General features: G+C 47.6%; 1 protein-coding gene across 1 annotated transcript in view; it reads right to left on the bottom strand.

Annotated features, from left to right (window-relative positions):
• Positions 1–16242, bottom strand: part of Chchd6 (coiled-coil-helix-coiled-coil-helix domain containing 6) — a 225879-nt gene that overhangs the window by 184969 nt on the left and 24668 nt on the right. The gene's annotated exons all lie outside the window — the stretch shown is intronic.

Here is a 16242-nt window from a genome sequence, read left to right as displayed (position 1 = left end):
GAAACCATTCCCACAGAGGCCTTCATATTTACATGAGGCGCCACCCTGCTGTGAAGTTGGCAGAAGCCAATTTGGGACAAGCCAGAGCTATGGTAGGCATGCAGGCCAGCCACAGCATGCTCACAGGAATGTCATGGGATGATATGCACCATGGTGCCATGACGGCCTCCTGGTCAGTCTTCAGGAGGACACAAGGACAGTAGGGCAGGACCACTGGATCCTTCATTCAGAGAAATGAGCAGCAGTGGCTGCACTGGAAGCCAGCATTAGGATCCTTAAACACAAATGGTACTCGCCACAGTTCAAGTCACTGCTAGGTTAGCTGAATTCCCTTCGCTTCTTCTCTGGGCCTTGAAAAATAAAATCTCCCTGGCTGCCAAAACTGGCAGTCCATCCGCCTACAAGAAAGTCAGAATCTGCTTGTTTTGCACAAGGAAGCCAAGAAAAGGCACTTGAAGGATGCCACCAGCTCCAAGAGAAGATGGTGCAAGGAATCCTCTGTCTCCTGCCATCTGTCTGAAGACAAAGTCCACAGAGCCACCCTTAATCCCACCCTAATTTGGAGTATTAGGCAAGGAGTAGCCTCGGACTACACAGCCTGGGAAAAGAGTAACCGCTGATTGACACGGGACTAACCCAGCCCGTCCTTAAACCCCAGCATTTCTCACACCCCATCTAAGCCCAACTGTGCCTCTATTGTTCTGGATTCAAGCCAAGTTGCCACCAGCAACTTCTAGGTAAGAAGCAAAACACAGCAAGAAAAGGGAGCCCATCCCCCAGTCAGTGCACCACAGTTGATGGGAAGAATCCAGGGGGCAGCACTTGGACTCCTAAACTACAGGAGTCCCAGAGCAACCACAACAAAGGGAGAAGAGAAAATGGCAGAATAAAAAAGCGAGAGAAAGTTGGGAGAGGTGGGAAGTCTACCAGGAAAGAGCTCTCCAGCTTCCAGACCAGGTTCAGTGTCTTTAGAACCCGCAGTTACAGGCCCCCTAAAGAGCACCTGGAGAAGGGAACCTTGCTCTCCCACTGGGTCTTTTGCAGTAGTCCACTCCTCCCCACCAACAAGTGGCCCAGGACTGCCACCTAGTGGGCTCTGCTCAATAGGCATAACAAAGAGGCCAGACCTCAGAGGAGTTGGGAGTGCATATACCACCTCCCAGCAGCAGGGACACCTCAGTACCAAGGTTCAGTAGGATTCTCTGGCTGTTGAAGAAACAGTTACCCCAGAGACAGAGTAAAAAGCAGGAAAAAGTCAATTATGAATCTGTCCTTGTCGACTCTTCCTGAGAGCAGGCAACGAGGTTCCCCGCCCACACCTGCCCCCATGCACACCAGAGAGTACATGGAATTGGCACACCAATTCTAAAACACCCTTTTAGGATACCCCTTCCAAACACATAGATTCTGGGATCCAGCCTCAAACCTGACATGATCATCTTAGAAAATACATTACATGGCCATAGAAAGTGGCTTACTGTGGACAAGAGGTATCCCTGAAGGCAGGAGAGGGCTTAGGAGGAGTGTGTCTGGTAAAGAGCAGAGGGCTGCACAGACATTCAGATGTGAATCATCAGGACGGTGACACACGGTACAGTGAACAGAGAACTGCTGCACGCCATGACACCTGTTGCTGAACTCAGTCCACGCATTCTGTCAAAGAGCCCTCTCGATCTTCCAGGAACAAAGCTCCAGTTCCACCTTATTTCACCAGAAGAAATATGAGAGATACCACCACTTCCTCAAGAACACAGAGGGAAGTAGGATCGGATCCAGGTCGCCTGGCTCCTGAATCGCACCCCACCATATGCCACTACTCATATTTTCAGTTGCTAGAGAAACAAAATTCTCCACAAAACCCTAAAAACTCAGATCTCCCCTGGCCCAAAGAATAGCAAAGGAGCAGAGTGCTGCTACTCCACAGAAGCCTACAGACCAAGGTATGCCAAGTAGGCAAGTTCTTAGTAGGGAAAAACAACTGTGTTCAGAGAAGTCCAAGAAGTGAGCCAGGCCGAGGCCCTGCTGAGACTGGACAGCAGAGAAAAACACACATTCCCTCCCCCTGACAATGACTCCAGGAAAAAGAGAGAAAGAAATATGAGAATACACCACCCCTACCCTCCTTCCAACACTCTGGGGTCAAGAGGTCTTCACTGGGGTCAACAGAGAGCACCAACTGCCTTTGGACAGCTGTATCTTCCTAACAAGACTACAGCAGTGTTCCGAGTCCCCAGAAGGACTCCACAGACACCTCATTAGCCTGGGAAAACTGCCTATCCACCTGTTAGAATTGACCATCTACTGTCAGATGGCAGATGGAGCAGCTAATGTCTGGTTCTGGCTGAATGGGGAAGTTAGGCTCCGAAATGTGGATCTACACTGAAGTTGGTGTGGGCAGGGCAGGGGTGTGTGTGCTCACTTACCTGGAAGACAGGGAGAAAGCGGAGGGGCTCATAGGACAGGTGGTCTACAGGCTGAGTCTCAGACTAGGAGGTACAGTGGCCCATAAACCAAGACCAGATCCCAAAAGCTGCAACACCATAAGCCAGCTGCCTAGTCCCACCTCAGTTCTCATCCTGATTACATTCCCAAAGGGCAGGCCCCAGCTCTGTGTGACTTGTCTCTATTCTGCCTCATATGCTGGAAAACACTGGCCCTATGAGAAGTCTGGCCAGGACTGACGTTGGACAGATGGCTTCTGGGGAAGCTATTTGTTGAGCTATGGTCAGCATCTTGACAGAAAATCTTCAGAATAATAGAGACATGTGTCTGAGATTGCAGTAGAAGCCTGACACTACCTAGAAGGCCAACTGATCACTAGAAAGAAAGAGTCAAAGGCAACTCAGTTCAGGGGAATCACCCTCACACCCACTCCTCAGAAGCACCTTAAAGAATGGATGGGTAGAGTCAATAGCATTATGCCTTCTCTAGGACCTAATTACTACTAAATGTGCAGAACGAAGCAGTACAGCAGCAAACACTCAGCACACAATCCAAGCACATGTTTAATGGAGAATACGGGCTCCCAGATAGATACCTTAACATCAAGGTAGATGTTAAACTTTGGATATGAAATGCTCCCTACAAAAGACTCCTGTGATGAAGGTTTGGTCTCCAGTTAGTCGGTTTAATCATTGAGAGGTGACCAGATCATGAGGACTCTTCCTAATCTGTGGATTAATCCACTTATGGACCTACAATTTCATGGAATTCTTGGGGAAAGACGGAAAGTTTGAGGTGGGGCCTAATTGGAGGAAGGTCACATGTGCTATGTCCTCGGATACTGTGTAATGTCTTGGGCCTCTCTGTCTCTCTTTGCTTCCTGACCATGATGAGATAAACAGCTTTGCCATGTCCTTCACTGCTTCATCACCGCCAGAAATACAGTCAATGATTAAGCCAGCAATGAGCAGATACTTCTGAAACCATGAGCCCAAACAAACCTTGCCTCCCTTTCAACTGTCTCTCTCAAGAATTCGTCACAGTGCTGGCACCAATGGCACCCAGAGAACGGAAGTCACACAGAGTTCAGGACAAGATGGATGTGGGAGTCACTTAGAGTGGGCAGACGGAAGGCAACAGAAGAGAGGGCAAATTTCCATCTGTCCCCCAGCAGTCATGCCTCCCTTCTCCACTGTAAGAGCTTCAGCTTGAAGCCAGTTAGACACAATTCCTAGATAGCTATAGCTGAGAGCTATAGTCAAAAGGACATGTCCAGAAACGGAGTGCTTGCTTGTGTTCTTGCTTAAAATGGCTATGAGCTCATCAGGGTCCCTCTCCATTAGAGATCATCAAGGACACAAATGCTGAGGCTGGCAGCCTCCACTAGGCTATTACAGCAAAAGACAGAAAAAGGAGCTGTGTCTTTCTGTTTGTGTCACTGTGCCTGTGGGCTCCCAGTCAACACCCTGCCTATTTACTCAATTCTCCAAGATCATCACTGCCCTGTATGGGTCATCACAACTCCCCCTGGGATTCTTGGTGAGCCTCCTACTGATCTTACCTCCTCTACCTTGATAAGACCTACCAGAAGGTCCCTCATATCTCAGACCCTGGCTCTCCTTACTTGAGAGACCTTATGACTTGAGGGCTCCCTTGCTTGCTCCTTTAAGTCCCAGCTTTCCCAGCCTGTGTCCTCAGACTCTTGAGCAGGTTCCCCTCTGACCTTGACTATACTACTGCTGTTCCTCATGCTCATACCTCTTCCACGCTCCTCCCTTGTCTAACTCCTACTCACCCCTCAGGGTTTAGCCCAAATGACAGCTTCTCAGACAAACCTCATGCTTACCTCTACCTTAATTAGGCCCTTATTGTTACTCTCAAGGCATTTTCCTCTTCAACAGTTTCACACTTAGTTCAGTTTGTAGCTCAAGAGTGTTTACTTGTTTGATGTCTACTTTTCCAAGGGGAGTCTAGGCTCCAGAAGGGTAGGCTCCACATCAGACACAGTAAGATAACAAAGCCATGATAGACAGCTACAACAGAGAGAATAACAGAAGTGAGTTCAAAGTTCAAATCCACACAGAGGACAGTGAAGCTCAACAGACAGATTTGTTAGAGAGATCATGGAGGCGTCAGAAGGCATTCCTGGAAGTAAAAGTCAAACTGTAAAGAGTTTGAGAAGTGAGATCATGAGATCATAACCTTACCACTGTACCTCCAGGATATCCCATGATAAAGGGAAAGGGGAGGAAGTAGGAACTGAAGAGCACTTAGGAAGGGAGCACTGATTTTAGGAAGGGCACTAAATATGAAGCATGGGGCTCTAGGGAGGGGCAAGGAGCTGGGTCCAGGTCATAAGAAGCACAGGCTTCGTCCACACTCAGAAGCTAGGAAGGAGCTGGGGTTGGGGCTGGTATGGTAGGAAGTCTTTGGAATGGGGTACAAGGAAAGGTGATCTTCCCAGTCTGTCAAGGTCTCTCACAATCCTTGGCAACAAGGCCCAGGTGTGGAGAAGTACCTAATTGGTGTTGAAGTCCTACATGTTAGGCCTAGAGGAATGGCCCAATACAACAACATGCAGAAGCAGCTCTCAACACAAACCTGTCAGAGAGAGAAATGCCCAAGACCAGGAGCCATGCAGGCCTTGGGGAAAGTCAGGAAGGAAGTCAGTGGAGCAGAATGCAGAAGGTAAACATAGTTTCTGACTTAAGATGCAGCCCAGGAGAAAGATGCCCTGGAATTCGAGAGGACTGAGTGATGAATCTAGAAAGGCTATCAGGAGTGCTGTTGCTGGGCCTCCCTGCTGGCCTGGCTATCAGGACCCACAGGTCTCACTACTGTTGAGGGCCTGTCATTCTGTTATCTTCTGTTACAGTTAGAATGGGGGGCGTGCATAGGGGATCTATCCCAGAGCCACCAGCAGTCTAGCAACTAGCTCCCATGTGGGACATCCAGAACTAGGAGCCCTTCACTGGGGCTGCACTCTGGTCAGAAGGACTGGGGCATCATCCAAGCACGTGAGGAAGAACAGAAGGCAAGCAAAGGGGAGAATGTAAACAGTTTTAGAGGCTGAGCTGGCCAGAAAGGGAAGTAGCCTGCAGGCCCCAAACCACTGTGAACATTTGGGAAGGTGGGGACTTTGGGCAGGAACCTTGAATTGAACATTTCAGACAGGGTACAGGCTTTCCTGCTGTACCAACCCACCCCAAGGATGCTGTGCCCGAAAACAGCCAAGGCCCCTGGGCCATGAAGTGTGAGCCTGCAGCAGTGGATTAAATAAAACTCGTGAGGCAGCAAAGCCAGCTCTCCTGAGGGAGGATTAGGGAGGTACTGTGAAGAATGAAAAAGGGCTAAGAAAGGAAGGAAGGAAGCCTGACACATCCCAGTTGCCGAGTTAACAGTCTCACTTATTTCTCATCAAAAACCTCTTCGGCAGAGGTTAAACACACAATGGACATGGAGAGCACTGGCCTGGTGTGGCTGCTTGAAATTCCATCCACGCACTGCCGAGTTGTATTTCTATTAATGTCCAGTGTGTGTCAGAGCGGAGATAAGGTGCTGACATCGTGTCCAACCAGTCAGCTAGAGAATGGGCCCATGTTCAACACTGCCCGACACTGGATGCCTGTGAATGGAGGCCCCACTGCCTGTGTGTGCTTTACACTGGCTGTCATCACCACAGGATGGCAGTATGGAAGGGAGCAGCTCAAAGCCAGGTCAGGCAACCCATTACAGATACCACAAGACAGAGGTACAGATGGCAGCAATCCACAGATCGGAAGGGAAGAGGAGGAAGTACAGACAAGGAGACCCAGGGGCAGGAGTAAGGAGGGAGGCAGTCCAGGCATGGATGCCCCTTCCCAGGTGGGAGAACAGTATAAAGCCATAGAAGCCTGCACTGCACCACTAACATTCCCAGGGCATTTCAACCCAGCAGCATTAATCTTTGTCACTTGGGATGTACTACACAAAAGGCCGGATGGCCTCCACACTGTCTACTCTCCCCCAGGCTCTAGCCAAGGGCACAGCCACAGAATGACAGGGAAGTCTTACTGTGGTGTGGCACTAGGAGGTGGGCTGAAGAGTGCAGGGCACACAACTGCCAGAGAGGATACAGAAGTAGCCAGGAACACAACACCTACACCCTTTCTTCCTCAGCCTCACATGGGTCACGGCTGAGAACAATCCTTGAACCCTGGTGTCCAGATGGAGTCAACTAAGAGTGTCAAGTACTGGAAAGTTGTGCCTCCCCTCCAAATTCAGGTTAACTCGGGAGCACCAAGAAAGCAGTGGATGGTTTTAGAAGACATGGGGCCATAGGAAAGAGGATGAAGTGAGGAGGCAAAAATACTCCAGAGTCTCAACACAGTCATCATTCTGCTTTCGGGACCACTCTGTGCCTGCCCCTTCTTTGCTATATTGAAACAGGACCCACCTGAATCCTCTTGTCTCCTACATTGTGAGGGAGCTGAGCTCCACGCTAAGAATTCACTGACCATTTCACCTGCCAGAGCACAAAAAATGCTTTGTGTCTGCCCTTCTGTGCTGAGGCGGTCTACTGACTTCAGGAGAGGCATGCTACATGACCAGAGAGGAAGTTGAATTTCACAGAGGCTTAACAACATGCACAGGTGACATCACAGGTCACAGTAACAGCACCTGAAGAGTCTTGAAGCCAGAGACCAGAGGTCAGCCAGTTCTAAGTCACACTGTAGAAGGTATCAACAGTCCACTTCTTGGATGACGTAACCCCAAAGATTTGGTGTCAAAAAGTCAGTGCCCAGCTAAATGACTCACTATCCCAGCCCTCCTTTCAGCCTGAGTTCTGCCAGAGACCTGCAGGATCTTTTCAGTATCAACTAGTAAAGCTTCACTAGGAAATGGGCTTTGGAACCCTCCTTTCTGAATTCAAAAATGATGTGACAGCTAGAGGTCAGAAGCCACTCTACATCCTTAGGAGAGAGACACGGGGGATCAGAAAGAGACTGCAACCCTCCTGACGTACCAAACTATCTGCCTGGATTAGCTGCTCCTGGATATCTTAAACATGAGACAAATATGCCTTACTCTTAAACCATCACCAAGTGGGCTTCTATGATAACAAAACCTACCTACCAGAATTTGGTGCACATTTGGTCTATCAAAACATGAGATGAGGGGGTGAGGCTCAGCCACTGAATGAATACAGGAGAGAATCTAGGCTTTAAGGCTCCTGTCCAGTTGATGGGTCAGCATAATAACCCTTTTCAATTCTTTGTCTTGCCAGTAGCCAGGAAAGGCATCTACCCAAGGGGCAAACAATTTGCTTAAGTTATAATAAGGCAAAGGTGGCATAGTGAGCAGATGATATGGATATCACACCCAGCTCTGCCAGCTTCTCAAAGACAGCAAAAAGGCACACACCATCAAGACAACAGGAGCAGCAAAATTTAAGAGTGAGTAACTTCCACCACAGGAAGAGGGTAGTGGGCACCTTGGTATACCTCTGTCTATCACCTCACACAGGCAAAGAGGGTGACCCAGTGCTGAAACCAGATGTCCCATAAGTTAAGGCTTACGGATGACAGACACCAAACTCTCTGCTCAAAATACAAAGCCCAAAGTATCAACTTGGACCTGGGCCTTCCACAAGTCAGAATATTGTGGAAAGTCAGGGAGGACATATCTTGCCACTCTGACACCGTCATAGCTGGCAGCTAGCAGCTCGCTTTCTTAGGGACCCACTGGATATACAGAGGCCAGGGGCCTAATTGTGGTTGGCAGCCTGGTTGGTCTTCAATAAGCTGAAGAGAAAACACTTCCTTCAGTTTTCTCCAGGTCCCAGCCTCAGCTGTCAGCCTCCTCATTTGTCTCGAGTGTAACATAAATTTTCATAGACACACACGATCTGCTAATTAAAAGTAATGACATCGGGAATGAAACCACAATCAGCCACTTGCCTAACAAAGTTCGCACTAATGAGGACTTGCTGCTTCTGTGGACACACAGTGGAGGGCAGCAGTGTGCCCCCAGTCAACTCAACAAGGCCACACTGGAGGCACCTATAACCCTGTAATGGGGGCCAGACTGGAAGTCCACCCCAAATCCTTACTTTTTCATTAGAATACAATGTACACATATTATGCTACCCAGAAGTAAGGCTTCCATTGAATGTGAATCTGAGCAGACCACAGAGCAATAGCTTTCTTTAAACTGGTCCCCAGACCCCCTACTTCTTCCTAGGGAGATCACCATTCATCTTTACCTTGTATAACTGGAACAACTCAGGTCACCTTATCCACACCAACTTCTATCCTAGCATTTCCCCCAGCCTCACCCCCCCCCCCCCCCCGTTCTCACACTACACCTCCTGAACCTCTACCAAGAGGCCACTAGTTGGCTGACAGCTGCTAAGGAGAAAGTTAGAATTTGTGGCATGGATGCTATTATTACACATTTGATTAGGGTGAGAAGTAGGCTTCCCAGGGGAGATGCTAAAACCTCTATCTGCAGGTCTATTGGGCCTGCCTCAAGGTACAGCCCAGTAACCTATCAGTGATAGGACCAGCAATAATTCACATGCCCAGAATGCCTTGCTAAGAGTCCTCTTTGTTCTGGTCCTAGCCTCGCACATGGTCTAGGTTGCAGCTGCTGTTCAGAGTTGCATCCCAGTGTTCATCACCCCTGGGATGACCAACATCCATCATTTTCTGACTCCAGTAAATCCCTGATCACTATCTCCTACAAGGCTGAGCTCAGAATGCCTACCCCCTCTTCTAGAGACAGCTGACTGTCTTCCCAGTCTACCCTGGGCAAAAGACAGAACCACCCTGTGCTGTTCTTCTGCAGAGGATGTCCAGAACCAATTTAAAAAAAAAAATCACCAGGCATAGAAATCTATAAGAAAAGGTGGTTTGTTATCAAGAAGAAAAACAGCCAATAGAACTATAAACCAGAAACCAGAGGAAGCCACTGTTTTGGACTAAACCCCAGCATGGTGAATTGGAAACCAGAGGAAGCCATTGTTTTAGACTAAACTCCAGCATGGATCAGGCTAAAATTAAAATGGAGTCACTTATACTAAAGTTACCCACATCCAAACTGAGAGTAAGCTGTTTATCCAACCTTCCCAGAAAAAGGATTAGAAAGGAAACAACCAAGCTTGCACACAGGCCAGTATGAACTAGTCCAAACATGAAGTTCCTGATGTCCAAATCTTACAAAAAAAAAAAAAAAGCACTCTCAAGTGAACTAACAGCTAGGTCCTATTGTTCTGTCTCCTTGTCCTCATCTTAGAAAGAAACTTCTTGAGCTTGTTTCTACTGTCTTCAGAAAGCCTTTCTGGTCAGACTGCTCAGTCCCCCCTATCCAGCCATCAGAACACAGGTCTACCTCATAGGATGAAGTGTTGCCCAGTTCTAGAACTGAAAATTAAGTAAGCTCTTTAAACCAAAGTGTTAGAATTTGGTCAAGTGACAGAGACAATTCTAGAGATGACCAAAGCATATGAACTACAGTCTTCTGAGTGGCTACCGGGTGTGCTCAGAAGGGTGGCAGTATGTAAGGGAGGGGCATTTTTTTCACTATATAAAATGGCAAAGGAGAAACAAACCAGGAATAAACGAGGTTCCAGGATTTCCCCACAGAGATCACTGTCATCTCACTGCAGGTGAGGAGACTATGGCTCAGTGCAGCCAACACAAATCTTCCCACTAAGAAGGTGACCACCCAGCTCCCAAGTTACTCCACAGAAAGACAGACTACGGTGAGAGAGATGGCTCAGTGGGTTAAAAGCACTGGCTGCTCTATCATAAGATTCAGAATTTGGATACCAGCCCTCTTATCAGAAGGCTCACAAATGCCTGTAACTCTAGACTCAAGGGCTCTGAGGCCCTCTTACAACTTCTGAAGGTTTCTGCACACATGCAAGTTCATTCTTATTCTCTCTCTCTCTCTCTCTCTCTCTCTCTCTCTCATGCGCACACACATATACACACATACACACACACACACACACACACACACACACACACACAAATAATTTTTAAAAGACTGAAAGACTGGGTCGGATCCATCCACTAAAAAAGCTGAAGCCACCCAGCAAACACCTCCAAAGGCACTGGGTACTCAGAGACATTTTTGGGACAAAGTCCAAGCTGGATGTGGTACCCATGCCCAAAATCCTAGCAGTCTGGAGGCTGAAACAGGAGAACTGCCCCAACTTCAGGGCCAGCTGGGCTATATAGTACGTTACAGAGACCCTGTCTCCAAAAGCAGAAAAATGAAAAAAAATTCCTAGAGGTGAATACTGTCACTCGGAATTTTTCTGCAATCCATTCAAATCCAGCCCAAGGGCTTTTATGGTACAGTCTCTGATTCAAGAATGTTCCAGGTATATTTTAGTGTCATAAACACAACAAAAACAGGCAGAGCCTGTGTGTGGCCTATAGAGCCTGGAGTGTTTCCTCTCTGGATCTTTACAGAAAAACAAAGCCATCTCTGATCTGATCTAAAGACCAGGCTCAGCAGACAAAACAAACAACAAAGATTTAAGGACTTTAAGGACAGAAGGGAGGAACATCAAGGTTGTTTTCCCAGTTTACACCTTTTATCAGCCATCTGGGAACCAGCAAAACAGACACAGGTGGGAATTCAAAGATGTCTAAAAGGGCCTAGCTGTGGACAAGCCACCAAGCTGCTCAGTTAAATGTTAAGGCCCAGCTTCATGAACTGAGGATTGCATTCCCAAAACCCAAGTGTTCTGTTTCTTAGCAAATGAAGCCAGGAAAGTCTACTAAGTCAGTGGCAAGGAATCAGATATACATCTTTGATTTTCTTTTAAACTTTTAATTGCATGTATTTATATTCACTATGTGTTTGTACCATGACATACATGCAAAGGTCAGAAGATAACTTACAGGCACCAGCTCTCTCCTTCTACCATGTGGGCTGTAGAGAATAAACTCAGGTCACTAGGTTTACGCAAACACCTTTACTCACGGAACCATCTTACTGTACTACCGCTACCTCCCTTTTTGAGATAGGATCTTGCTACATAGTCCTGCCTGACTTGGAACTTTTAGTCGTAGCTAATCTCAAAATCATGGAAATCCTTCTATCTCAGTCTCCTAAATGCTGGAATTACGGTGAAGCATACCACACCAGGCCCTGGTTTTCAAGAGGCCTCAGTGAGACCCTAAGGGAAGCTAGTCAGTAGCCTTGCAGACCTGCTTGCTGTGTGCCAGCCACACATTGTCTATTTGCATGCTGAGCATTGAAAAGACCAGTATGATCGCCACACAGTTCTTACTCACCACGGTTTGTCTGAGGAAAAGCCTACATACACATAGGGGATATTTGGGAGAAGGGCTAAAACTTCCCACCTCATTAAGTTTTGAAAATTGCAACTTACAGACTGTCTTAATATTTTCCTCATATCATAAGCTAGAGATTCATACAGCTCATGTGGCAGTTTCTGGAAGCATCCAAACAATGCAGGAACTATGACAATGACCAAAAGAACCTGCCACATGGAGAGAAGACAGGACAGCTACTCTTTAGCTAAACTTGTAGGCTTAGACTGGCCACATCTGAGAATCTGGAGTGGACCACCAACTCTAAGAACATCTGACACCATGGCTGGATACGCAATTGGGCCCTTCCCAGAGTAGATGCTGGGCTCTCTCTTTCTGTATCCTGTGAAAAGAAAATCCCTCCCAAGCTCTCCCTCCACCTTCCTGAAAGTCACAGCACACTGGCTTCTTTGGCCTCCCTGCCTAGTGCACCCTCCCCTAACCTCCACTCTGGCCAGAGAATCTACCCCTACCCCCAGCCTCTATCTCTGGCTCATTCAGCCCCAGCATCCTTCCTCACTAAGAACCTTCACTCATTTTTCAGATCCAGTTCACCTGTCTCTTCTTCCTAGAGGCCTTTCTCACCCTCCAACAGCATAGTACCTTCCTCCTCCAGCGTCTTCCAGGGCCTCCTCTAAATCTGTACTGTCACTCACAAGAATCTGTCACTCTCCTAACAAATACATCTGCTTAAGGGCAGGAGCAGCCTATTTATCTCCATCTGTTAGGAAACTAACCCAATACTATGTACTCTCTCGCTCCCTCTCTCTCTGCATATGTGTGTGTGCGTGCGTGTGTGTGTGTGTGTGTGTGTATTGCTCACAAAAGCGGGGAAGGAGGACAGAAAGAAAGAAAAGGAAAGGAGAGAAAGAGGGAGGGAGGGTAGGAGGGAGAGAGAGAGAGAGAGAGAGAGAGAGAGAGAGAGAGAGAGAGAGAGAGAGAGATGAATGTTTCTGCTGTCAGGTGCACTGAGATCTCAGATACCTATTAATCCCCACCCAGAAAGTAGCAGGCAAACTGTGATGTTATTTCTGCCAGGACTTCATCTCTCAATCCACTATGCCTCAGAACAGGCAACTCGGGTTCCTAAACCACTTCATTCTCTCCTGCTTCTCCCACAGTATTTGACTTGAATTCCAGCCTCTCTCCACAAATCCAAAGGGAACTCTTGGCTACATCGGCTCCAGTGACACTCATGGCCTTTAATCACAAGAGTTGGGGCTAGATCCAGGTGCAAGGACAGGAGCAGGTAAGATACACAGAACTGTCCACTACAGCTGTAGTGGATGGGAAATGTTAACACTTCTGTCAGCAAAAGCAAGTTATAAAAATTATTATCTTTCCTTCTCATTAGTTTTATGAACTTTTCCCAATAATGAGCTCCATCGCTCACTCATGCAGAAGACGATAAAAAATCAATACTGTAAAAGTGAGAGGCAAACGAGAGGGCAGAAGAGCACATCAAATACCTAATGCCGCTCAGTAAGTACAGTCAGGGCTACAGGTCCAAGGGTGTGGGACTTAGTCACAGAGGCACTAAGGAGGCTTGGCAGTCACCAGGTGTGTCTCAGGTTCACCTGTTCCTAGTGCAAAAATCAGCAGCTCTGGTTCACACACATCCCTAGACTATCAGGCCCCTGGAGCTCTGCCCTGAAAGCTGCCAATCTCTAGCACTTGTATGCAGAAGGCATGGAAGGGCTTTTTTAAAAAAATTTCATCTTTTTCCCTTTTGTTTAAGGTTTTTTTCCCTCTCATTTAAATGTTCCAGAGTTCTTTACACTGAAAACACTTGCCCACCCTACCCATCTATAGTGAGCTGTTTCATTTGCACTGATGGCAACAGCACCTCCCCAACATTTAAACTGTTGATACAAAAAGGTGCCTTCGTTCCCTTCTCCTGCAGGAGGCTGCAGGTCTTCAAAATCATCTGCTCCGACATCGTTTCTAGAAGGTTCAGCATTGCATCTGCTGCAGGTCTTCCTATGAGAGGTACACCTGATGCAACACCTCCCAATAAAAACCAACTACAGTAAATTTAAAAAGTGAACGGGTAGCTATCAGCAGACGACATGATCTCCAAGAAGGCAGAAGGACAGGAGGACCAGAGAGAAAACAAGGGTACCCTGGAGGGGTAGGAGAGAGCAAAAGACATAACCTAACAGCATAAGGGGCCTCACTGCCCACTAAGCTGGAATAAATAACTTCCACCCTGGCCTCCCACTCTCCCTCTGGACGCAGTTCAAACTGAAGTCCCTGGGAAGGGGTTATCTATCCCTGGCTGAACTTGGGACAAATGCCCAGATCTAGCTTCCAGGAAAATCTCAGGAAGATTCTAATTAGAATCTTACTGAGGCTGCAACCATAGGAGACAGGAACGCTCCTGAAAGATCTGAACTCTAGTCATAAGGAGAAAAGGATGTTGCATACCCAGAAGTGGAAACACCTACAAAAGTGGATAAAGTATTTTCAGCTTCAAGGGCCTTGCTCTACTGTTCCCTGGGAACTGGTTTGCAGAAGTCACCACCCACGTAGGAAGCTGGGAGAGAAAGCTAGGAGGAGCACATTCTCTTCATCCTAAGGTAGCAAAACATTACCAACCACACGAACAAAAATCCACACACCTGCACCAAGGGGCAGCAAGCCCACCTCACCAGCATAAGTACTTACCTGAGGAATAGTCAGAAGGTGAAGGCAGAAAGGAAGGCCTAGCTTCTCCTTTGCAGGTGGAGGGAAGAGAGGCTGTGAATTCACCATCGCTGACATTAACACCTTTCCGGTGAGGATCAAGTGACAGCACCTGTGGACTACCATGCCTTTGCTCTAGAACTGTCCCAGGTGAGGTGACTCCTGTCTTGCTCAGTCCACATGATTAACCTATCTAAAAAGTGATTTTGTCTGGCTGTCTACAGTGGGGCGACAACCTGCCTCTCTGCAGACACTCTCTTCTACAGGAAACCTCAAGTTCTCCTCTAAGAGCACAAGTCAGATAGCCCATTCTCATCTTTACAACTGTCTCTGCTGTTTCAGAGGCACGGAGGGCTGCTTTGCTGTTGGCTCCTCAAGCCACCGAGAGCCTCCTATAATCTGGCTGCAGGCCTTGGTCTCATCCTGTATCCCATCACCTATCTTAACTTCTACCTAGTCCTGGTGGCTACCTATCTTCCAGGGTGAGAGCCAATGCCATCTCTGGCCTACCAGCAGGTTACAACACTCCCAAATAACTCATCTCTGCCACTTAACACTGACTGGAAACAACTGAGCCTCTTTCAAAGTTCCAAGGTTAAGCCTATCTTCTCCCCATTAAGATAGGCTTGTATCTTCCAGAGCTTTCTCCCGTCAAATGCTCTGAACAGCTGTGTGGTTATCAGGACAGTTAGCTTATCCTTCTGCCCATCTCACCCCAGAATTGCAATCTCACCCATCTTCGCACGCTTCTGTGTGCATAGGTTACTGACCTAATGGAAGTTAGGTCAGTTCCCCCTAGTTTTTAATCCATGGCCTCCAAAGCAAATGTCATTAGATGCTGTAAAACAGCCAGACCGCCCCCCTTGCCATCAGCCTGGTTCTGCTTGTGCACATCTCTACCATGGCAACAAAAGGATCCTACTTGCAGACAGCACAGCCTCCCTAGTCACTCTGGGTTTGAATGGTTTAGCTCTGGGCACGCAGTGAAATTGAGGCCAATGGAATAGAAGAGGAATGCTGCGGGAGGTGTCTCTGGGAAACCTTTCCTTGGCTGACAGAAGTTGACAGTTTTTCTTCTGCTGCTCAGAGCTGTAATCATGAGGCAGCTGCAGTTATTATGGAATTGTGGCAACAGTAAGCCTGAGTGTGGCTAGTTCACTGGGGAAAACAGAGGGAAGGGAGGAGTGTCGAATCCCTGATGATGTCAACGAGCTGCTGAACTCGTCCACCTTAGGAGTGCTCCTGGACTCCTTACTTGTAAAATAAACTTTGCATTAAAGCAGGAAGAATCCTGACTAACAGCTTTGATCAATTAGATGCATTAATAACAGTAGCAGAAGTCATAGCACTCCTTCATTATTTGCCAGTTTGTGCTAAGCCCTGGGTAGCTATTATCCCTGAGCCCTGGGGGCAATCCTGTGTGTGAGCATCATGATGCTCCAACAAGGCTCAATGTGCTGAAGCTGTAAGCAAAGGGCAAGGCTTTGCACCTGGGCTGCTGTGCTGTGAAAATTATGCTCTTGGTGTCACATACTGCATGCCTCAGAGTCCCACATGTACGCCATCCTGACACACATGGCATTGCAACCCTTACACCAGTGATGGCTATGACAAATGAGACTCTCAGTCCCCCATGGCTCTAGAGGCCTAAAGCCATAAGGATGGACTTTGACACTGTGGCAAAGCATATTAGTGAGTCAAGAGTCTGAAGACTCCAAATTACCAGTGCCTGATAAGCATTTTCCCCCAAGCCACAACTGATATAGTTAGCTGTGGTGCAGCC

This window comes from Myodes glareolus, chromosome 6 (genome assembly GCF_982192425.1).
Source record: "Myodes glareolus chromosome 6, mMyoGla1.1, whole genome shotgun sequence".
Classification (NCBI taxonomy): domain Eukaryota; kingdom Metazoa; phylum Chordata; class Mammalia; order Rodentia; family Cricetidae; genus Myodes; species Myodes glareolus.
This window is presented reverse-complemented; position numbering and strand designations above follow the sequence as displayed.